We start from the raw sequence: 19,437 nt of genomic DNA, 5'->3' as shown, positions 1-19,437 counted from the left end.
ATCTCGATGCACGTGTGAAAATGGCGGCGACGCGCGGCTCCTTATATAGAATCCGAGTCTCGCGATAGAATACGAGCCTCGCGAGAATCCGACAGCGGGATGATGACGTTCGGGCGCGCTCGGGTTAGCCGAGCAAGGCGGGAAGATCCGAGTCTGCCTCGGACCCGTGTAAAAAGGCTGAAGTTCGGGGGGGTTCGGATTCCGAGGAACCGAACCCGCTCATCTCTACTCACAATATATCACATTTACAGTATAGTCATTTTGTAGCTGAAATAGCAGACTAATATGGACACACCATATTCTTGGGCATCATTTCACAGGGGAAGTTATGCTCAATTATGTGAATTTAAGTTAAAACTGAAATGAATAGTCGGGGAGGATCCCAGAATTAACTAACCAGCCAATCGACATGGACTTGGGTGACTTCATCCAAGGTGTGATGCTCTGCTGATAAAAGGCATGAGCAACTTTTGTTATTTATCCAACTGAGGAATCAATTACACGTTTTATGGTGTGTACACACGGTGAGATTTTTTCTTACGATTTTGACTATATAGTCAAAATCGTAAGAAAAGTTAGTTCAGATCGCAAGGTGAAAGTCCCCTTGCGATCCCGATTCGATATCGATGCGCGGTCCTGCGCGGTCGGCATTGCAAGCCTAGATAGACTGTGCAGGCAAGTCAATTTTGACTGTCTCTATAGAAGAGATAGTCCAAATTGACACTTAGCCAAAATCGCACATAGTATTGCAAGCACACTCATTATGTGCTTGCGATAGTGACTATGTGCCGACCTGGCCCCTGTCGCATAGTGAGAATCAGGCATAGCCCGATTCTCACTGTGTGTATGGGCCTTAAGTTTAACCTGCTGTTCCTTCCAGGCAGATTTTCTGTGTGTTAATGTGTACACTTTTGTCCATTTTATTTGAAATTTACTTATATGTATGAACTGTTTTCTAAATAACATTCTTTTCTAAATAAGCATTGTACCTTTTTGTAAATAAAGCAATTTTTTGTTAGTCTCCATATATGCTCCCAAAACCCAATCCTTTGAAAAGATTGATAGATCGCTAGGCTATGCTATAAATTGTTAGTATGCGGCAGACCACAGACTGTGGATGTTGGTATCGCAGAGCCTATGCTCAGTTGTGATATAAAAGGTGTTGGAGGACCTGTGACCCCTTTAATAATTCATGGGTGGTGGCAATAGATAGTAGTTAATTACAGCGCTGTGACCATAGTTAGAGTGCTAAACGGTCCAACAGTCAGGGAAAATATAGCGTTACATGACAGATGTATTAAACTGGCAGCCATTGCTATGTATAGAACTTTTCCTCACGTGGCTGATTCAGATGTGAATGGAAAAGTGGCCTCATCTGTATCTGCTTGTGGTTGCACGTCTGCAACTTTATGGAAATGCCACTATAAAGTACTTCCATGGTGTACAGCCTGGCATCTGAATGTGTAAGGACTGAGAGGCACTGAAACCCGGGTGGGGCATCTTTACACGCAACAACCATCAACTCATCCTGTGCACACAACCACTTTCACAACACGCCCATGTCAATCCCATAACGCACCCAGAAGATGGGACATTTCCATGTGTCACGGGTCTCCCTGTCACCACCCAGAAATCCCCACTATGTTTTCAATGCACTTATTTATGCATGTGTCTGAAATCGCAACTGTAGCTGGGACAGCATAGGGTTTCTCAGATGAACAATGTGTGACTGATGTTCCACTTTTATACATAAGCAGTGGATGTGAGATGCCGGAGATGGGCGTCATTGTGTCATTAGCATATTTTTGTAAGTCTGTTGCTTACAAAATCACAGTTGCGAATGTAACTGTGTCCACCAATGAATCAGACCCAAAGTTTGTATAGGTACCACAGTATTAACTGCTCAGTCTGGTGCAGGAACTGTAAGGCCTGATTCAGAGTTGAATGCAAACCTGAAGTTTTCGCAGTTGAGCAATTATTGTATAACTGCACATGTATATGAGCCGCACTGTGCAAGTGTCACAATGGTCTTGCAGTGGTGGCAACAGGGAGTGTCGGCAAAATCGCATGTGTGTTGGGACAGTTTCTGGAGCAGGTCTGAGTCTGCAATCCTGTGTGCAGTTAAAATGTCTCCAGCATCTTATTACCTGCGGCCATGGCAACTAAGACACTACTATGGTACATAACAGTAACTAGGGCACTACAATGGGATATAACAGTAACTAAGGCACTATTATAGGTCATAACAGTAACTAGAGCACTACTATGGGACATAACAGTAACTAGAGCACTACTATGGGACATGACAGTAACTAGAGTACTACTATGGGACATAACAGTAACTAGAGCACTACTATGGGACATAACAGTAACTAGAGCACTACTATGGGACATGACAGTAACTAAGGCACTATTTTGTGACATATACGGTATCTAGGGCACTACAATGGGACATGACAGTAACTAGGGCACTACTAAGGGACATGACAGTAACTAAGGCACTGCTATGGGACATGACAGTAACTAGGGCACTACTATGTGACATAACAGTAACTAAGACGATACTATGGGACATAACAATAACTAGGGAACTACTATAGTACATGACATTAACTAAGGCACTACTATGGGACATAACAATAACTGGGGCAATACTAGGGACATGACAGTAATTAGAGCACTTCTATGGGACATGACAGTAGCTAGGATACTACTATTAAGGCACTGCTATGGGACATGACAGTAACTAGGGCACTACTATGTGACATAACAGTAACTAGGACACTACTATGGGACATAATAACTAGGGCACTACTATGGGACATAACAGTAACTAAGGCACTATTATGGGACATAAAAATAACTAGGGCACTAGTATGGCACATAACAACAACTAAGGCACTACTATGGGACGTAACAGTAACTAAGGCACTATTACGGGACATAGCAATAACTAGGGCATGTCACAACTGAGGGCCTGAGCTGACGGGAGGCAGCCTCAGTTGTAGGGGCTGAGATGTACCGGAACCTGGGAGGTTGTATCAGACCCCTGGACATGTAAGTAACATGAATAATAACTGCCCGAAGGCGTGACCACGACAACTTGGATAAAAGTCAAATGATGTTTATTATGACAACTCCGCAACACAGCAGCAGTAAAAGAAAACGTAAAAGTCAGCAAAGAATAAATACAGTTCCTGGGTACTACAGGATGGCAGGAGCCACAGGGCACTGGTAGTGTGAGATAGTTCTTATGATCTTCTAGATGGAAAGTCCTTACCAGGCCCGGCTGTAGCAATGGAGATAACCCAGGATTGTGCCAGCTGGTGTTCCAGGAAAAGCTGGGTTGCTGAAGATAAAACAGCTGCTGTGGATACTGGCTGGAACCAGACTGTTGTTAGCACGGAGTGGATACTGGCTGGAACCAGTTAAATAATAAATGAACTTGGGAGCGATGAAATATGAACTGAAATGTAGAACTTGAGAGCGGAGAAATAATAATACCGGTGGAGAGTGGTAAAGTGTAGAAAGGACACTGGCCCTTTAAGGGAAGCTGTACTCTGCTGGAAGCTGAGCTGGAAGCAGGTAATGTTGTAGCTGGAAACAGATGAATCCACAATGGATTGGAGAGTCAGGCTACACCGCAGGTGGCATGCTGGTGCGGGTCTCTATGGTGGAAGTCTTGAGACAGGAGCTGGAACCTGGAAGACAATCACAGGAGAGAGACAAACAGGAACTAGGTTTGACAACCAAAGCACTGACGCCTTCCTTGCTCAGGCACAGTGTATTTATACCTGCAGCAAGGAAGGGATTGGCTAGGCAGTTATGCAGATTATCAATACTGAGAACAGATTGGTGGAAATGATCAGCTGACAGAATCCAAGATGGCTGCGCCCATGCAGACACTTGGAGGGAAGTTTGGTTTGTAATCCATGTGGTAATGAAAACAGTAATGGCTGCGCCGGCCACCGGAGACAGGAGGCGCCAGACTGACAGATGCACATCCAACCACGCGGACACAGCGGAGGCCGCGGCTGACGTAATCGCCACTCAGACACTCTGCATGCAGAAGTTCAGGGACGGCGGCGGAGGCTGCGGGAGACGCCATGCCAGGTGTAATATGGCGTTTACTGTGACAGCGTCCCAGAGTGACAGGAGAGGATACAGGAATGTACACATCAGGATAACAGATGGGATCCGGTCCTGGAGCGCTGAGCCAGCCTTAGGAGGCATCTGATGGGTAAGAAATGGCGTCCAGATACCCGGATCGTGACAGCACCCCCCCCTTTAGGAGTGGCCCCAGGACACTTCTTTGGCTTTTGAGGAAACTTGGAATGGAATCTCCGGACCAAGGCAGGAGCATGGACATCAGAAGCATTGGTCCATGAACGTTCCTCAGGACCATAACCCTTCCAGTCAATAAGATATTGTAGTTGACCGTAACGGTGACGTGAGTCCAGGATCTTGGCCACGTCATACTCAACGCCTCGTTGAGTTTGGACTTTCGGAGTTGGAGGAAGTGAGGAATGAAACCGATTCAAGATCAGCGGTTTCAACAGGGAAACATGGAATGTCCTGGGTATTTTTAAGAAGGGAGGCAACTGGAGTCTGTAAGCAACAGGATTGATGACTTGTTCAATCTTGAAAGGACCGATATAGCGAGGTGCAAACTTCATACTGGGGACTCTTAACCTCAAATTCTTCGTGGATAACCATACCCGATCACCCACCTTGAGAGCAGGAACTGCTCGACGCTTCTTATCCGCAAACTTCTTGTACCTGAACGATGCCTTGAGCAGAGCTGACCGTACGCTCTTCCAGATATTGGCAAACTGATGCAAGGTGATATCCACTGCGGGGACAGAAGTTGCTGGAAGCGGTTGGAACTCAGGGACTTTAGGGTGGAATCCAAAGTTAGTGAAGAATGGTGTTGAAGCAGATGAAGAATGATACTGGTTGTTATGACAGAACTCGGCCCAGGGAAGTAATTGAACCCAGTCATCTTGAGAGGAGGACACATAGATGCGGAGGAAGGCCTCCAAGTCCTGATTCACCCTCTCGGTTTGACCATTGGTCTGAGGATGGTAAGCCGTGGAAAACTTTAGCTTGACTTGGAGGACTTGACATAAACTTCGCCAGAATTTGGCTGTGAATTGAACTCCTCGATCTGAGATAATTTCTTCAGGAAGACCGTGGAGTCGGAAGATCTCTTGTATGAATACTTGAGCCAACTTGGAAGCTGACGGAAGACCGGTGAGAGGAATGAAGTGTGCCATCTTGGTGAACCGGTCAACTACCACCCAGATGGTATTGAACTTGTTGCACATGGGTAAGTCTGTAATGAAATCCATCGACAAGTGGGTCCATGGTCGACGGGGAACGGATAGTGGAACCAGTTGCCCCGCAGGCGACTGGCGGGATACTTTATGTTGGGCACACTTTGGGCAAGATGCAATAAACTCCAAGACGTCCTTTTTCAGAGTTGGCCACCAATAGGACCTAGAGATAAACTCCAGGGTTTTTTGGATACCTGTATGTCCGGCAAAACGGGAAGCATGGGCCCAATGCATGAGCTTCTTCCTTAGCATCGGCTTCACAAAACTTTTCCCTGATGGGGGCGTAGAGTCCATCCCTACCGTGGAGAATGCCAACGGATTTATAATAGGATGCTTGTCTGAAGACTCTGACTCATTTTCTTGCTCCCATGAGCGGGAAAGGGCATCGGCCTTGCGATTCTGAGAGCCCGGACAGAACTGGAGTTTAAAGTCGAACCTGGAAAAGAAAAGTGCCCATCTGGCCTGACGAGGGTTGAGACATTGTGCGCCCTTCAGGTATAAAAGGTTCTTGTGGTCTGTAAGTATGGTGATTGAATGAGAAGCTCCCTCCAACAGATACCTCCACTCTTCTAGAGCGAGCTTGATGGCTAGCAACTCCTGGTCGCCAATGGCATAGTTGCGCTCAGCTGGGGAGAACTTCCGGGAGAAGAAACTGCAAGGGTGTAAATGGCCATCTTTAGCCCTCTGAGATAACACCGCTCCTACTCCAACGGAGGAGGCATCCACCTCTAAGATGAAAGGAGAGTCGATGTCAGGCTGTTTCAGAACAGGCGCAGAGATGAACCTTTGTTTTAAAAGATGAAATGCTTGCATGGCTTCTTCAGACCACTTGGACGGGTTAGCACCCTTCTTAGTGAAAGCAGTAATAGGCGCCACAATGGTGGAAAAGTCTCGTATAAACTTTCGGTAATAGTTGGCGAACCCTAAGAACCTCTGGACCCCTTTGAGGGTTAAGGGTACCGGCCAATTTTGGATTGCTTGTAGTTTCTCAGGATCCATCTCTAGTCCGGAACCGGACACAATGTACCCTAGAAACGGAATGGACTTGACTTCAAAGACGCATTTTTCTAATTTGCAATAGAGATGATTGACACGGAGACGGGACAGAACCTCTTTAACCCAAAAACGATGTTCCTCTAAATCGTTGGCAAAAATGAGGATATCGTCTAGATAGACCACGACATGACGGTATAGAATGTCTCTGAAGATCTCATTGACAAAATGCTGGAAGACAGCTGGAGCATTGCTCAATCCGAAGGGCATGACGAGGTACTCATAATGTCCGTCACGGGTGTTAAAGGCGGTCTTCCACTCGTCACCCTCACGGATCCGGATGAGATTGTATGCACCTCGCAAGTCCAGCTTTGTAAAGATGGTAGCTCCGCTAACTCTGTCAAAGAGCTCAGTAATCAGGGGTAAAGGATAACGGTTCTTGATGGTAATGTCGTTCAAACCTCTGTAGTCGATGCACGGCCGCAGACCACCATCTTTCTTTTTTACAAAAAAGAAGCCTGCGCCGGCTGGAGAAGAAGAAGGTCGAATGAACCCCTTTGCTAGGTTCTCTTTAATATATTCCTCCATAGAATGCGTCTCAGGCAGAGACAACGGATAAGTTCGGCCTCGAGGTGGAACCTTCCCTGGAACGAGATCAATCGGACAGTCCCATTCTCTATAAGGAGGAAGGATATCAGCAGAAGCTTTACTGAACACATCCGTGAAATCTTGATATGGAGGAGGTGGAACATCAGACGACCTGGGGGAGGAAGAACAGACAGGCAATACTTTAAACAAACATGTCTCAGCACAGGAGGAACCCCATGCCAGGATTTGCGTAGTCGTCCAATCAATTGTAGGATTGTGAAGACGGAGCCATGGAAGGCCCAGGACCACAGGATGTGTGGCTCTTGGAATCACTAAAAAAGAAATAAGTTCGGAATGAAGAACTCCCACTCTCAGACGAACTGGTAGAGTCCTTAAAGAAATAACTGCATCAAAAATTTTGCTGCCATCCACGGCAGTTAAAGAAATGGACGAAGGAAGTCTCTCGGTGGGTAGGGACCACCGTTTAACATAGGCTTCGGTAATAAAGTTCCCAGCTGCTCCGGAATCAAGGAGGGCAATGACGTTCCGATAACGTTGAGCAACTTGAAGCGAGACTGGGAGATTACAATCTTGAGGAGATGGAGAGGAGATCATTACTCCTAGCCGGCCCTCTCCTTGGCGAGCTAGGATTTGGAGTTTCCCGGACGTTTGGGACAGGCATTAATGGTGTGAGACGGAGCTGCACAATAGAGACAGAGAAACTCGGAGAGACGTCTTCGGCGCTCAGCAGGAGTTAAATGGGAACGGCCAAGTTGCATGGGCTCATCTTTAGATGGTGACAGTTGACGAGGAGGAGGAGCAGAAGATTTTGGAGCAGATGATCTTCCACGCTCAGTTGCTCTCTCTCTGAAACGTAAATCAACTTTCGTGCAGAGTGAGATTAGCTCATCTAACTTAGAAGGTAAGTCTCTGGTAGCTAACTCATCTTTAATACGCTCAGATAAGCCATGCCAGAATGCAGCATACAGGGCCTCGTCGTTCCATGCCAGTTCGGATGCCAGGATCTGGAACTGTATCAGATATTGTCCTACAGTACGTGACCCCTGGCGTAAACGGAGAATCTCGGATGAAGCTGAGGTTACCCGGCCTGGCTCGTCGAAGATGCGCCTGAATGTTGACACGAAGGCAGTGTAGGAAGATAGCAGGGTGTCGGACCTCTCCCATAACGGTGATGCCCAATCAAGGGCTGAGCCACTGAGAAGAGAAATAATGTAGGCAATTTTTGTACGGTCACTGAGAAAATTGCCAGGTTGTAGCTCAAACTGAATCTCACACTGGTTGAGAAATCCCCTGCAGAATCTTGGAGATCCGTCAAATTTTGCTGGCGTTGGAAGATGAAGACGTGGAGCAGAAATGGGTAAGGTGGGTGGGGTTATAGCTGGAGTCACTGTGGTTGACGCACCAGACGCGCCTGATCCACGGAGAGTTGTCTGAATCCCATCCAGCCGAGTAGAGAGATCCTGGAGACAGCGGATGATGTGGCCCTGTGCAGCCTCCTGATGTTCTAGTCGGGCTGCCAGTTCTTGCATCGGCCTGGCCGCTTGATCCTGGTCTCCGGCTGGATTCATTAGGTCAGTGCTTACTGTCACAACTGAGGGCCTGAGCTGACGGGAGGCAGCCTCAGTTGTAGGGGCTGAGATGTACCGGAACCTGGGAGGTTGTATCAGACCCCTGGACATGTAAGTAACATGAATAATAACTGCCCGAAGGCGTGACCACGACAACTTGGATAAAAGTCAAATGATGTTTATTATGACAACTCCGCAACACAGCAGCAGTAAAAGAAAACGTAAAAGTCAGCAAAGAATAAATACTGTTCCTGGGTACTACAGGATGGCAGGAGCCACAGGGCACTGGTAGTGTGAGATAGTTCTTATGATCTTCTAGATGGAAAGTCCTTACCAGGCCCGGCTGTAGCAATGGAGATAACCCAGGATTGTGCCAGCTGGTGTTCCAGGAAAAGCTGGGTTGCTGAAGATAAAACAGCTGCTGTGGATACTGGCTGGAACCAGACTGTTGTTAGCACGGAGTGGATACTGGCTGGAACCAGTTAAATAATAAATGAACTTGGGAGCGATGAAATATGAACTGAAATGTAGAACTTGAGAGCGGAGAAATAATAATACCGGTGGAGAGTGGTAAAGTGTAGAAAGGACACCGGCCCTTTAAGGGAAGCTGTACTCTGCTGGAAGCTGAGCTGGAAGCAGGTAATGTTGTAGCTGGAAACAGATGAATCCACAATGGATTGGAGAGTCAGGCTACACCGCAGGTGGCATGCTGGTGCGGGTCTCTATGGTGGAAGTCTTGAGACAGGAGCTGGAACCTGGAAGACAATCACAGGAGAGAGACAAACAGGAACTAGGTTTGACAACCAAAGCACTGACGCCTTCCTTGCTCAGGCACAGTGTATTTATACCTGCAGCAAGGAAGGGATTGGCTAGGCAATTATGCAGATTATCAATACTGAGAACAGATTGGTGGAAATGATCAGCTGACAGAATCCAAGATGGCTGCGCCCATGCAGACACTTGGAGGGAAGTTTGGTTTGTAATCCATGTGGTAATGAAAACAGTAATGGCTGCGCCGGCCACCGGAGACAGGAGGCGCCAGACTGACAGATGCACATCCAACCACGCGGACACAGCGGAGGCCGCGGCTGACGTAATCGCCACTCAGACACTCTGCATGCAGAAGTTCAGGGACGGCGGCGGAGGCTGCGGGAGACGCCATGCCAGGTGTAATATGGCGTTTACTGTGACAGCGTCCCAGAGTGACAGGAGAGGATACAGGAATGTACACATCAGGATAACAGATGGGATCCGGTCCTGGAGCGCTGAGCCAGCCTTAGGAGGCATCTGATGGGTAAGAAATGGCGTCCAGATACCCGGATCGTGACAGGGCACTGCTATGGAGCATAACAATAACTAGGGCACTACTGTGGTTCAGATAATGAACTAAGGCAATAATATGGGTCATAAAATTAACAACTGCTACAAGAGGTGTTTCTCTAGATGCATTGGGACAGGCGCCCCTTCAAAATGTTGCAATAATAATAATAATAATAATAATAATTTTATTTATATAGCGCTCTTTCTCCAATAGGACTCAAGGCGCTTAACAGATACATAGCATAACATAGTACAGAAAATAATGAAGTACATTTTCATAAAATACAGAAGCATGAAGATACTAAAAGGGACATTATGGAAATGCTTGAGTAAACAGGAAAGTCTTGAGACTACTTTTGAAGGATTCTATAGTTGGGGCCTCTCGCACTGTGCGGGAAAGTGAGTTCCATAGAGTCGGAGCCGCATGACTAAAAGCTCGACCCCTAGATGAATTACGGGAGATTCTAGGTACTGCTAAAAGTCCTTCATCTACAGATCGCAGTAATCAAGTGGGGCAGTATGGGGTCAAAAGCTGCTTCAGGTACCTTGGGCCCTGGTCATGTAGTGCTTTGAAACTCAGTAAGCCAATCTTGAAAATGATTCGCCATCTTACAGGCAGCCAGTGAAGGGAGTAGAGGATGGGTGTTATGTGGCTAGAACGGGGCTGGTTAGTTAACAGCCTGGGAGCTGTGTTTTGCACCAGCTGTAAGCGGTGCAATTCTTTTGCTGGGAGACCAAGGTAGTCTAATTGAGATGATACAAATGCATGTATGACTTTTCGCAGATCATCTGAGGGAATTAAGTGCTTGATTCTGGCTATGTTCCTCAGGTGATATTGGGTTATCAGTGCCTGGAGCAAAGGACAAGTACAGTTGTGTATCAGCTATGGAGCCCACAAAGTTCTGGCTACGCCCCTGTATATAACTCTGAATCAGGCCCATAGCCAGCTGTTGCCTGATCCAGGATTGCGCAGGATCTCCAGCAAGGAAAGTAAAGGATGAGGGCATTTTGCCTAGAACTGATCAGCTGGTGAGAGTAACAGCAGTGTTTCCGTAGTGGCCAAATCATACCAGCAGAATTATTACTTTATTATGGGAAATCTCTGAAATCAATAGAAAGTTCTTTTATTAGCATTGCTGATTTGTATAGGGCATGATTAGTCAGAAGCAAATCCCATCACCGCTGCCTCTGCTCGCATGTGAGCAGATATGGTAATGCCACAGCTGCTGTCTTGCTCTTCGGTGCAGCTTCTTGCAGAGATCCCGGGCAGGAGAGAAGGAGGAGGAGGGAGCCGCAGCAGCGCAGTGTTATTGGTGGAGGCGATGCTGCTGCTGTCCCTCTGCTTCACTATAGGCTGTTCTCCGCCACTGTGAATGCTGGGATGCGCTTCACAGCGGCGGAAGACAGCCTATAGTGAAGCAGAGGGACAGCAGCAGCACCTCAACCAATAACACAGCGCTGCTGCGGCTCCCTCCTCCACCTCCCTCCTCCTCCTTCCCCCCCGTGACCGATGCGCTCCTTTCCGGGAGGTTGCACTGGAGGTAGTTCCGCCTCTGCCTCCAGCCCCTACCTGCCTTTTCAACACCGCTGCCTGTCAATCAGGCAGAGGGGAACCACAGGCATCATCACAAGGCCCTTTCTGCGCATGCACAGAATTGACGTTGTGCAGCTGCAGATTCCTGAATACATTACCTGCGCCAACCTCTGAATCAGGCCCTATTTCAACTACTGCCTGATCCAGGAATGAGCAGGCTCTCCAGCAATGTAAAATAGGATTTTAATTACCTACCGGTAAATCATTTTCTCGTAGTCCGTAGAGGATACTGGGGATCCATTTAGTACCATAGGGTATAGACGGGTCCACTTGGGCACTTTAAGAATTTGATAGTGTGGGCTGGCTCCTCCCTCTATGCCCCTTCAACCAGACTCAGTCTAGGAAACTGTGCCTTAGGAGACGGACATACTTTGAGAGAAGGATATAAAAGGATAGTGGTGAGATTCTGAACCAGCACACACAAACAAGAGGAAAGCCATGCTAACCAAACTTGGAACAGAAACAGCAACAGCTGAACCAAACAACAGTACTTAACAAAGTAACCGTGCAGGATGAACGAAGCACCGGGCGGGCGCCCAGTATCCTCTATGGACTATGAGAAAAGGATTTACTGGTAGGTAATTAAAATCCTATTTTTTCTTGCGTCATAGAGGATACTGGGGATTCATTTAGTACCATGGGGAAGTACCAAAGCTCCCAAACCGGGTGGGAGAGTGCTGAGGGACCTGCAGAACTGATTGACCAAACTGAAGGTCCTCAGAGGCCAAGGTATCGAACTCATAGAGCTTTGCAAACGTGTTCGAACTTGACCAAGTAGCTGCTCAGTAGAGCTGTAAAGCCGAGACACCGTGGGCAGCTGCCCAAGAAGAACCCACTGACCTAGTAGAGTGGGCCTGTACAGATTTCGGAATCGTCAATCCTGCCGTGGAATAAACATGCTGGATAGTGAGCCTGATCCAGCGTGCCATTGACTGCTTTGAAGTAGAACACCCAATCTTATTAGGATTGTAAAGAACAAACAGCAGGTCCGATCTTCTGTGACGAGCTGTTCTCTTCACATATACCTTCAAAGCCCTCACAACATCCAAAGACTTTGAAGAAACAGAGGTGTCGGTAACAACCGGAACCACAATAGGTTGGTTGATGTTCAGCTCTGTCCTCATGGAAGATTAAATAGGGGCTCTTGTGAGACAACGCCCCAAGCTCCGACACATGTTTTGCTGAAGCCAAGGCCAACAGTGTGACGGTTTTCCATGTAAGATATTTTACGTTTACCTCCTGTAGCGGTTCAAACCAGTCCGATTGGAGGAACTGCAGCACCAAATTGAGATCACAAGGTGCCGTGGGAGACACAAAGGGAGGCTGAATGTGCAGAACCCCTTTCAAGAATGTCTGGACCTCTGGAAGAGATGCCAATTGTTTCTGAAAGAAAATGGACAAGGCCGAAATCTGGACTTTTATGGAGCCCAGAAGTAGGCCCACATCGACACCCGACTGCAGAAAAAGCAGGAAATGTCCCAGATGAAATTCCACCGCAGAATATTTTCTGCTCTCACAACAAGAGATGTATTGCTTCCAAATACGGTGGTAATGTTTAGACGTTACCCCCTTCCTGGCTTGGATCATAGTCGGGATGACCTTGTCAGGGATGCCTCTCCTGGATAGAATCATCTGTTCAACTTCCATGCCATCAAGCGTAGCCGTGTTAAGTCTTGATAGACAAACGGCCCCTGTTGCAGGAGATCCTCGCGAAGAGGTAGAGGCCACAGATTTTCCAGGAGTATCTCCAGAAGGTCCGCGTACCAGGACCTTCTTGGCCAGTCCGGAGCAATGAGTATTGTTTGAAATTTTTAACTTTTTATTCTTTCTAGAATTCTTGGAATCAGCGGAAGTGGAGGGAACACATACACCATCTGATAGACCCATGGAGTTGTCAGAGCGTCACTGCCACTGACTGTGCGTCTCTCGACCTGGAACAATACCGCTTGAGCTTCTTGTTGAGATGAGAGGCCATCATGTCGATTTGTGGACATCCCCATTGACGTGTCAAGCACCTGAACACCTCCAGGTGAAGGCCCCACTCCCCCGGGTGCAGGTCGTGTCTGCTGAGGAAGTCTGCTTCCCAGTTGTCTACTCCTGGAATGAAGACCGTCGACAATGCCACAGCGTGTTTTTCTACCCAGAGGAGAATTCTTGATACCTCTGACATTGCTGCTCTGCTTTTTGTTCCGCCCTGTCGGTTTATGTATGTTACTGCCGTCACATTGTCCACCTGAACCTGAATGGCCTGATCTTGAAGAAGATATGAGGCCTGCAGAAGTGCGTTGTATACAGCCCTGAGTTCCAGAATGTTGATTGGAAGGACAACTTCCTGACTTGACCAGCTTCCTTGAAACTGCACCCGCTGGGTGACTGCTCCCCAACCTCTGAGGCTTGCGTCTGTGGTTAGCAGAATCCAATTCTGAATCCTGAACCGCCGGCCCTCAATTAGGTGAGAAGTCTGTAGCCACCACAGAAGGGAGATCCTGGCCTTTGGCTACAGACAGATCCTCTGGTGCATGTGAAGATTCGGACCATTTGTGCAACAGATACAGTTGGAAAGGCCTCACATGAAACCTTCCATGCTGAAGTGCCTCGTAAGAGGCCACCATTTCCCCAGAAGGCGAATCCATAGATGCACCGATATCTGGGTTGGCTTCATCCCGAACCATCGACTGGATTACCAATGCCTTTTCTAACTAAAGAAAAACTTTCTGCGACTCTGTGTCCAGTATCATGCCCAGAAATGGGAGCCTCCGAGTTGGCTCTAAGTGAGATTTCCGGAGATTTCGAATCCACCCGTGATCCAGGAGTAGTTTGGTTGTGAGATCAATGCTGTCCAACAACCTTTCCCTCGATGGTGCCTTTATCAGAAGATCATCCAGGTACAGAATTATGTTCACTCCCTGCTTGCGAAGAAGAAACATCATCTCTGCCATCACCTTGGTGAACACCCTTGGTTGCGTGGAGAGACCAAATGGCAGGGCCTGGAACTGGTAGTGACAGTCCTGCAGTACAAAAAGTAGATAAGCCTGGTGAGGCAGCCAGATCGGAATGTGAAGGTACACCTCCTTGATATCCAGAGACACTAGGAATTCCCCCTCCTCCAGACCTGAAATCACCCCTCTCAGAGACTCCATCTTGAATTTGAACACTCGTAAGTACAGGTCCAACGATTTCAGATTCAAAATCGGCCTTACTGAACCGTCCGGTTTCGGTACTACAAACAAGTAGGAATAGTATCCCTTGTTTTGCAGATGAGGTGGAACTGGAACAATGACTTGAGTCTGTACCAGTTTTTGAATGGCATCCTGTAAGGTTATACTTGCCTCTCGTGAAACTGGTAAGCCTGATTTGAAGAATCTGTGAGGTGGGAGTCTCCTGAAACTCCAGTTTATAGCCCTGGGAAATAAGATCTATGACCCAGGGATCCTGGCATGATGTTGTCCAGATGTGACTGAAATTTTTTAGTCGGGCTCCCACCTGCCAGTCTTCCAGGCCTTGCGGTCCACCGTTATGCAGAAGGCTTTGAGGAAGCAGAACTGGAGCTCTGTTCCCGAGAACCGGCAGTTGCTGATTTGCATGGTTTACCTCCAGCGCCTCTGTTGGCAGTAGAATATACTCTGACTTTGCCCTTAAACTTGGCAGTCCGAAAGGACTGTAGAGTAGGTCCTGAGTAGGTCTTCCTGGTTGGGGGAGCTGCAGAAGGAAGATAAGTGGACTTACCCACAGTAGCTCTGTAGATCCATTTGTCCAGTTCATCTGCAAATAAGGCCTCTCCTGTGAAGGGAAGGCCTTCCACGCCTTTCCTGGAGTCCGCATCCGCAGTCCAATGGCGTAATCATAAGCCCCTGCGTGCTGACACTGCCATAGCAGTGGCGCGTGCATTAAGCAAAGCTTTTTCTTTTATGGCTTCCACCATAAAGTTCGCAGAGTCCTGTATATGTTGCAGGAGTAACACAATCTCCCCCCTAGATAAGGAATCCATCCCTTCAATAAGGTTACCTGACCATTTAACAATGGCTTTAGTAATTCATGCACATGCTATAGTGGGTCTCTGAGCCACCCCAACAGCAGTGTACAAAGATTTGAGTGTAGTCTCAATCTTACGATCAGCTGTGTCTTTCAGGGAGGCTGCACCAGGGACGGGTAACACAATTTTCCGTGACAACCTGGACACAGATGCATCCACTATCGGTGGACTTTCCAATTTTTTCCTTTCCTCAGGAGGAAAAGGAAAAGATGAGAGTAACCTTTTAGGGATTTGAAATTTCTTATCAGGATTAACCCACGGTTCTTCAAACAGGGTATTGAATTCCTTTGACACAGGAAAAGTGACTGAGGACTTATTTTTTACATTAAAATAAGATTCCTCACACTCCTCTGTCACCTTATCAGAAATTTGTAGCACATCTCTTATAGCTTCTTATCAGAGCCTGTATTCCCTGTGACAGAGTAGTGTCCCTCCCTACCGAATCCACCTCCCTCTCCTCCATGTCTGACCCCTCAGCGTCAGAGTCAGACTGCAGTTCATGGGCCAGAGTTAGTTTTTGTGGACAAATGGCAAGGGACTGAGACGCTTGTTTGGGGACTGAGTCTCTGTTCATAATCTCATCCACAGACTGTCTTAAGTATTGTGTCTCTTTCTCATTGCAGGACAATTTATTAGAGATATTGGAAATCATTCCTTTGAGGGAATCCACCCATGCTGGTTCAGCCCCGCTAGCCTGAGAAGGTGCACTACACTGAGTACATACTAGTGAGCTCCCTGGGGAAGAGGAACACTCTGCCGTACATGAAACACACTGTATCCCTGACATATTGTAAATGTGACAGCACACACACAGGAAAGGTTAAAAACACAATTAACCCACAAACAGCCCTTCCAGGGAGACACAGAGGTAGTTGGAGCCAACAAACCGCGCCCTTATTGCTAATTCCAAGTTTAGCCTGGTCGCAGACTAAGTACCCAGATTGGGGACTTAGTACACTAATAATCGCTCCCCCCCCTACTATGACCCCCTGTTACCGCTGAGGTAATCTGGAGTCACACCAGAGGAGCTGTGCGTCCCTGTCAGTCAGCGCCTGTGTCCACTGCAGAGGGAAAATGGAGACAGAACCGTTTTAAGGCTTTGTTTGCCCATGGCGCCTAGTGGACCTGTCTATACCCTATGGTACTAAATGGATTCCCAGTATCCTCTAGGACGTAAGAGAAGTAAAGAGTAAGGAATACTGCTAACAACAGTGAGAAGAAACATATCAAGCAGGGGCACTATTTCACTGGGATCCGGTAAGTATCCCGGCGGTCGGGATCCTGGCAGTAGAAATACCGACGCCGGGATCCCGACACTACTCGGAATACCAACATCGGCATCCTGAATAGGGTCAAAACTCTGGCGCTGGAATCCCGGCCTCCGGGATTCCGAACGATCAAGTGCTGGCTCGCAGAAGAGGTAAACCGCGGTGGACGGGATATTAGTTTTAGACTGCAGGGCAGGGGGGGTTAAGTTTAGGCTGAAGGGAGGGGTAGTTAGGTTTAGGCACCCCCGGGGTGGGTTAGGGTTGGGCTGTGGGGAAGGGGGAGAGGGTTAGGTTTAGGCTGTGGGAAGGGAGAGCTTAGGGTTAGGCAACACCTCTCCCTGTTGGATTTCTCAGCATCGGGATGCCGTGGTCGGTATTCTGACTGCCGGCATCCCAAATGCCGGCATATTGATCCCAACCCGTTTCACCCAAGCTCTGACTCTGTTTCATTGCCCATACATTGGGCATATCTACCAAACATCCCAATTTTGTTGGGACAGTCCCATTTTTCAGGCATTGTCCCGCCATCCCACCCTCGAGCCACAGTGTCCTGTAGGGCCCTCATAGCAGAGAAGTGGTGAATAGATGCCGTGTGTATCCATACACAGCAGAGAGGGTATGTGGGCAACCCAGAAGCTCAGCAGGAACTGAGGGATGGCCATGTCCCCAAAATGAATCACAATGGGGTGTGATGGAAACTTACACCCACTTTTTGTTTGTGTGGCTTCAATTTGCATATGTGCAATGTCCCACCTTCGTCTTCCCAAATGCTGGAAATAAGATCAGGATCAGGATCACAGACTACTGAATTGTTTCCCTCTCCGGAATCACCACAATATGCTCCTGCTAGCTTCAGCATGTCCATATTTGCCTACTTTGAAAAAGCATTTCAGGAAAATGTGAAAGCAACACCGATAGGTTCAGTGTTAAAGTGGACATGTAACATACTTACCTACTCTCCCAGAAGTTGTGGGAGACTCATGATTTTTGGGGTAGTCCCCTGCACCCATGGAAGAATAGGTAAGTCTCCTGAATCCCACCTGCTTCCTAGTGCAGGTGGCAGGATGGGGAGAAAGTCACTGGGATCATGGTGCCAAGCAGGGGGGGCCGGGCTAAGGGTCACAAATCACGCCATTAGGCCCTGCCCCTACCAGCAGACCCATGAATCGTGGCAGTTTTCCTTGTTGGGTGCCCTACTGCAGCGTCTATTCTCTGGTTTTCTCCCAGTGAGAAGGCAAATAACCTCGGCAAGTATGACGTGTGCTCCAGGGATGTGCGGTGAGGTAAATGGCTCAGGAGGCATTGGCTAGCACGAGAGCCAGATTTACACGCAATATATGAGCCAAAGGGTACATCTAGGCATTATTCACAGGTGCAGCAGTATAAACTCCTGAAAATTTGGTGAGTTTTGATCAGAGATGTGTGGAAAAGATACTGTAAGCGCCATAGACTTTTTACTCAAGAGTTTTGGCTATAAAAATGATTTGAATAATGCAAAGAAGATATTTCAAACAAATTCTTTGTATATAAACTTCAGTATGTCAGGAAAGGCTCTGCCTCACCTGCCTCACCCCCACCACACGTCACTGGTGTGCTCCTACATCTGAGAGACATATCATAAAAAGTACATGTCCAAATCTAAACGAGCCCCAAAGCAGCTAGTAAGATCTATTTGTTGATGAAAAGACACTGATACATTTCAGGGCTGGCTTGTGTATTGTATTATACAAGTGATTCCATAGATGTGGCCATAAGAAGTCTTATTTAAAAATGTATGTAGCTATATGGATCATTGGGGGTTATTCAGCACAGATTGTAAATTCTGATAAAAAAGCAGAATTTGCAATACGTTCTTTTGCATGCTGGGGACCGCCCATTCCAGGGTAAGGCTGGCCAGTATGCTAAATGGCAGCAAACCAGCTGCGACCGCAATTTACACTGTGGTCGCAGCAATTGTTGACGACCCCCTGCAGCCGCAGCTAGGCCATTTTTCCAGTCGGATAGGCTGCATGTGATGTCACGCAGCCATCCCCAAAAATGCCACCGCCCCATCCCCAATTGCCCAGGGCTGCCCTCGCAACGCTCCGTCGCCACCCCCCATCCACCCCGGAAACTCCTCTGCCTGTCAATCAGGGAGAGATGTCCGCACCTGCTGCAACCCAAATGCGTTAGGCGGCCATGCACACGCAGGACGGTACCTGAATGCGACCTGAATAACACCCATTGTGCCTTATAACCAATGCAGGGAAAGTGCACTCATAATCCCACTTGAATGTATATACAGGTTGAGTTTCCCATATGCAGAATTCCATTATCCAGAATATTTTGAGCACACCTAAGAAAGTGACAACTTTGATGTTTGATAGATCAATGTGCTGTACACAAAGGGGCAGATGTATTAAGCCTGGAGAAGGCATAAAGAAGTGATAAAGCGGTGATAAGTACAAGGTGATAACGCACCAGCCAATCAGCTCATAACTGTCAATTTACATATTGGAGCTGATAGCCTGGTGCGTTATCACATTGCACTTATCACGGCTTTATCACTACTTTATGCCTTCTCCAGGCTTAATACATCTGCCCCAAAGTATTTCATGGGCAAAATTGTAAAAAAAAGTATAAACTTACCTTCAGGCTATGGGTATTAGGTGTAAAGCATAAATGCATTCAGACGTGGGTCTTATCCCCATGATATCTCATTATGATATGCAATTTT

Source organism: Pseudophryne corroboree, chromosome 2 (assembly GCF_028390025.1).
Source record: "Pseudophryne corroboree isolate aPseCor3 chromosome 2, aPseCor3.hap2, whole genome shotgun sequence".
Lineage (NCBI taxonomy): Eukaryota > Metazoa > Chordata > Amphibia > Anura > Myobatrachidae > Pseudophryne > Pseudophryne corroboree.
This window is presented reverse-complemented; position numbering follows the sequence as displayed.